The 6,328-nt window shown below is 27.2% G+C and overlaps 1 protein-coding gene across 1 annotated transcript in view; it reads left to right on the top strand.

The window, feature by feature from the left end:
• LOC117178659 (cytochrome P450 4C1-like) overlaps positions 1-6,328 on the top strand; it is a 166,991-nt gene that overhangs the window by 17,471 nt on the left and 143,192 nt on the right. The window lies entirely within an intron of this gene.

Consider the following 6,328-nt stretch of genomic DNA (forward strand, 5'->3'; position numbering starts at 1 on the left):
ATATAATATAAAATATGTTATTATCAAATTATAAAATTTTCCAAATTTCAAATAATGACAAGATTTTTAATTGACAAAAAATAAAATCCCCAATTTAAAAATATCCGAAACTTAAATTCACCGACTTCAAGAAGGACTTGAAAAATAAAGGAATGATTAAATTCCCAGAAATATTTCAATTCTCGAAATTTAGATCTGCTGAACATAGCTAATCGATTATTAATTTATGAGCTATTAATATAATTATAAATAAGGTAAACTATTTAATCAATCATTAATTAATAATTTTATTCATTTTTTTCGACAAATTTTAAATTTCTTCAAACTTAAATTTAAGCAATAGAAATATTTATGGGTATTTAGCAGTTCATTTACTTTATAATTCGGTCACTTTTGTTGTTGCTAATTTATGATTTTGTTATTCATTTTTTCTTTATTTTGTGTAAGTCCCGGATAGTCAAAGACTTTTAAATATAGTGATGAAAAACTATTTTTTTTATTTTGCGGTTTTAAAATACAATGCTACTATATAATAAATATAATTATTATATCTATATATGACAAACAACGAATATGATAAATCCTATAACATTGTTTTCTATTACAATGAAATAAAAAACTCTTAAATGTGATATTAATAAATAAATTAGACTTTGTAACGAAGCTAAAATATTTTAACATTTGTATGACACGCTTAAAGAAAGACTATTTACGAATATTTTTTATCTTTGACAAAACTCAAATTAGTCGAAAATTATTTTTCGAAGTGCTATGATAAATCCATGTTGAAATTAAATTCTGAGAATTGAGAACAAGAAAATAAGTATTATCACCTTGTTTTTAAATTTATGTAAACATAATCTTCATAAGATTCTTGAGAAATTAAAATTTGTTTTAAATATTTAAGGTATGTCAGAAAATAATATAGGAAATTTTAAAGAAACTTTTTTATAATATATAAGATTTTATCAAATATTATGAAAAATTCGAGTCCTCTTAAAAAATGTTTCAAAATTTTACAATATGGGAAGGAATCAAGAAATATTGGATATATTTTTGAAAATGTTTCCGAGTTACCAAATATTTCTAATCTATTTAAAACTTCTTAAATTTCAGAAAATATTTTTTAATGACACGAATTTTTCTAAAAATTTTCAAATATCATTCCAAATTTAAAAAAATTACTTTTCAAGCTTCTAAATTTTTCCAGAAATTTTCAGAAAATTTGTTTATTCTCTTGAAAACTTATGAAATTCTTTTAAATTCTACGAAATATTTCTTGAATGTACCCGATTTTTGTTCGTTTTCATTTTGCAATCTTTCCAAATTGAAAAATTTTCCTTTAAAATCTTCTAATCTATTTTGGGACAATTTAGAAAATCATTTGTTATGTTTAAAAGCTTTTTCAATTTTCTCTTAAAGTTCATTTTTCAAAAGAAAACATTATTTTTATTTATTCTTCAAAATTAAAAAAATTGCCTTAAAATCTTTTCGATTCTTCTTTGACTATTTTTGAAATCTTCTAAAATCTTTTTAAACAATAATCTCTTCAAATTAATTTTTTGAAATAAAAAATTATTTTAATTTTTCTTAGGAACATGAAAAAATGTCTTTCATTTTCGCGAAAATCTACAAAATTCTTAAATAATCTTTACAAGTTTTAATTATTTGTTAATCGTTTCAAAACTTTTGAATACCTCTTAAATTTATTTAATGTATTGTAAAATTATGTAATATGGCAAAAATGCAAAATTTTGCTTTAAAATTCTTCACACTTTTTAAAAAATTTCAAGAAATAATTCAAAATGTTTTGTGATCTTTTTCCGATTTTCTCTTGAGATTCCTTGCAAAACAATAATTTAAAAATTGCCCATGAATTTTAGAAACTTTTTTTTCAGACCCTGACAAAATTCAGTTTACCTAACAAATTTGCAAATCTTGAAAAATTAAAAAAAAATTGTCTCAAATCTTCCATATTTTTCTAAACCACATTTCAAAATCTTAAAAAATTAAAATTATTCTTTTAAAATAAAACCGAAACCATTTCTCCTCAGATCTTTCATAATTATTATAAAGCTTCTAACTCTTTTATTCCGGGTCTTCGGGTGTTCTCTGAGTTCACTTTTATAACCTGACTCATCATTCGATAAAAAAAAACAACCGAGAAACACTATTACAAAAATCCACTGTATCATTTTCACAATAATTATATAAATAAACCATTTTCTTGATGTATTTTTAAGAGTTTGTAAAGGTTCAAGGTGACAAAAGACATATAACAGTCAAAACAACTAGAAAAAAGATACTACTAGGGTTGCCGAATGGCCGTTTTCAACAGATGGGTCATTTTCAACTCTCGGTGACAGGCGGCTGAGTATAACGAACAAGTTTATAGACATTTAGCTTAAAAATATCATTTTGACTTTGTGTGCTGACTTAGGACCCGTTCGTAATTTCACAGTAGACGACGGAAAATTTATGCCATACATGTAAAATGGTTTTTGTGACCGTGAAAAGGTAAAAAATTAAGGTCAAATGTCCGAGAAACGCCCAAATATCTTCGAAAGTACTTTATCTCAGAAGAAATGGTTTGGATAAAGCTTGACCAGGACCGAGGGGGGCATTTGACTGTGCCATCAATTTTGACCTTGAGGTCAATTTTCAAGGTCAAATGTAGGTAAAACTCTTTCCTTGAATGATAACCCCTATTTTTGACTGCAGATTTGAAAAAAACGGGAAATTTCACGTCAAAAATGACTAATAGAAAAATGCTTTTTTGACCTTGAAAAGGTCAAAAATTAAGGTTAAATATCTGAGAAACGACCAGATGCCCTTTTCTGAATAATCTTGGTTTTTCGGGTTAAAAAAACGTTTAAGATGCTTCAAAGGTTGTGTGTGTGTGTGTGTGTGTGTGTTGAAAAAAATTGTTCTTGGATCAAGTAAATTTTAAATGATTCAAGTAAATCGCAGGTACGAATAGGGACGATAGAATATGAGTGCGTTCCAAATAAATGAATTGTTGCTACCGTATGCTGAGAACAAGCGGACATTTTCTTAATCTGAGAAAATGCATTCTTAGATAGAATATCGCATTTTATTAATCTAAAACTTTATTGAATTACTACATATGGAGGTCTATAAAAGTGCACAACATAGTTTACTTCTGGGAAATCATTTCTGACACAATTCGAGAATATATTTTCTTAATCTAAGAATATGCAGTATCGGAGGAATAGACTAGTACCTCAACTGAACGAAATTTGTACTTGAGAAGAGTTTGTTAGACAAAAATCTGAATTCTAGGCGTCAGTTTATGCAAATTCAAAACACTATTTTTTAACGAAAAAAAATTGTTTTCGAAATTATTGTTATATAATCTTCATTTTTTAAATTATTAACATTTGTAATTCGCACGTAGTGTTACTTACACATATGATCGTATACGCAAACGCTTTGAAAAATCGTACTTACCGAGGATTCCAACCCTACTTTAACTACCTAAACTAGTGTGTCCTTATTGTGCACTCTAACCACTTCTCTAACGAAGCACTTGGATTTCGATGACAAAATCTCGGGTAAGAATTTCAAGGCTGCGTCGTACCAACCATATTCAAATTGAAAGTTGTCGAACTCAATGTTTCTTTTAAGAAAACATCTTTCTCATGCTACTTAAATATTTTCGAGAAACTTTAACCTACTATTTTTTATTTAGAAAGATTTTAGAATTGAATTTTACTTATTTCAAAAAGGGCTCGATACTTTTTTTCTTAATATATTTAAAAATGTTGTAAAATTTCTGAAAAAAAATAATAAATAAAAATTCTGTAATAGCCTTCATAAACTAAAACGATTTTCTGCTGTAGAAACATCTCTATAAAATGCGCAGTTTTTAATTTATCGAACTCTTTCATATAATCCTATCTTACTCATTTTTTAATGCAAAATAACACATTTCATATGTAAAGAAGCGAATTCGGTTTCACTTATTTAAGAAGGGTCTCAATACTTGTTGCTTTTAAATACTTGCAATGCTCCACTAAAAAATTATGTAAAGCTTATAAAAAATAAAGAACTTTCAAGATGTAAAACGCTTTAATAACCTCAGGGACAAATAAATATTTTCTGATTTTTACAAACCTCTGTAAAACGCAGTTTTCGATTTATTCAATTCTTTTATGATACTTTTTAACTCTTTTTTTAATTTAAAATAACAATTCCTAAACAATAATTTAAAATATATAGAAGAAAATTATCGCTAGTTAAAATATTATATAAACAGAAAAAAAGAAAGATAAAGTTTACATCGATTCGAGGGGAAAGATTCACCGGAACAAAAATTAACCTTACCAAATAAACTTTACATGAATCAAAGATAATTTCCGATTTTTACCCTCGCCTGGGTAATCTTTCGCCTTATAATCACTCCATTTTTATTCCAGATGTAGCGAGGATTGCGACGCCAGCGCTATCTATCGTCGTTTAACTTCATTAAATTGGAGAGAACTGGGGACTCTAGGGTATGTTCCGATTTGAGCAGTTAAGAGTTATTTAAAGTTTCAAAGTTGGCAATGCCAATGTATAAGCATAGGCTGCCGGTGCGCAATGATGCCTATGCTTATACATGACATTGCCAACTTTGAAACTTTAAAAAACTCTCATATACTCAAATCGGAACATACCCCTAGTCTGTCAATTGCTTCTTGCAGGATTGCCAACTCTGGCGATTTTTCGCCATTCTGGCGACTTTTTTTCTATTTGGCGACCAATTTTTGGGATCTGGTGACCGGCGACTAGTATAGCGATTTAAATAGAGTGTAGGCGATTTCTTGACGGTCCGGCGGTTTTTTAATAAGTGCGCCAATCACATCAAGCTTGGACGAATCACAAATGTCCAGTAGCCAATCATATTCAACGAACGATTAAGTCAACACAAATCAGCTGCAAGTTTCGCAGGTGTGTTCATGTGATGCGAGCTCGTTTCATTACTGTAAACGAATCAACATATGCGCAAATCACTGTTTGTACTTTTAATTGTCCCGCGCTTCTTGTCCATAATAATTGATTTTTAGGCAAAAGTTTTGCAAACAACATGCAAAAATGGGAAAGGCTAACGAAAAGTTACGAAAGCATATCATTGCCAATTGATAATATAAAAATATAAAACAAGGCTACACTGCTTTTAATTTAAAATTGTATAGTTTATCCATTTAAAAATATCATTAAATAGGGAATTTAAAATAATTAAATTTTGAATGACTATTTCTCGCATGATTTTTTAAGCAAATTGTTGTATTTTCTTCATAGATTAATTTGGCAAGGGGCTTGACAAATTCGGAAGCTGCTTTAAAAATATTCAGTGTTCAATCCTTTTTCGGAATTTTTAAATTTCGCAGGATTTAAAATTGACTTTATTATTCAGTGAAATAGTTACATTTTGAATATGTATCAGTATTCAATTAATCATTTTAAATGTCTCATTTCGAAATTTTCAATTATTATATTGTGTTACAGATTCAAAAAGTTTTGCAGTTATGTAGACATTAAATTAAAGTTTATAATTTTTAAGATATCTAATTAACAAATATTTACCCTTCCAAGTTCTCATTTTTTAATGAGAGAATGCGTTTTATTCTGGTCATACGGTCCAATATAAATAAAAATAGATTCAGATGTCAATGAATCTTTATTCGTCAATTTTAATTAATATAACCAGCGTACGTTTCAACCTAGTTGCAGGTCTTCTTCAAGGTAATACATCACCTAATATAAAAAAATTTTTAAAAGTATGTAATACATTTGAAAGAATTACCAACTTCATTTAAAATAATAATAATAATAATAATAAAATTTTTTTGAGTATTATGTATAAATTTACCTGTACAATGTTGATATTAAATCCAAAACAAGACATTTCAATTGAGCATAATTTTGGAGAGAGCCCAATTTTTCTGATCGTCAAAAGTTAAATTTTTTTTTTTTTTTTTGTATACATCATTTGAAAACTTAACACTTTGAAGCCTCAAAATTAGAATAGGCTCCAAATTAAATAATGCTAACTACATTTTAAAATAGATTTCAACCACAACAGTTACTTATTGTTTGGAAGGACAAACATGGACTAACGAATACATAAGAAATAAAGTCAATATTACATGAATAAATAGAAAGGCCGGTTTTAAAATGGAGAATTTCGTGAAAAGTACGCAAAAGTAAATTGAATTTAAATTTTTTTATTTTAATTAAATTATGTAATAATGGATATATAGAAAATTTTTTATAAAATAGTCTGATAAATTTTATTTACATTTAATATTTCAGTTTTTAAATT

Source organism: Belonocnema kinseyi, chromosome 8 (genome assembly GCF_010883055.1).
Source record: "Belonocnema kinseyi isolate 2016_QV_RU_SX_M_011 chromosome 8, B_treatae_v1, whole genome shotgun sequence".
Classification (NCBI taxonomy): domain Eukaryota; kingdom Metazoa; phylum Arthropoda; class Insecta; order Hymenoptera; family Cynipidae; genus Belonocnema; species Belonocnema kinseyi.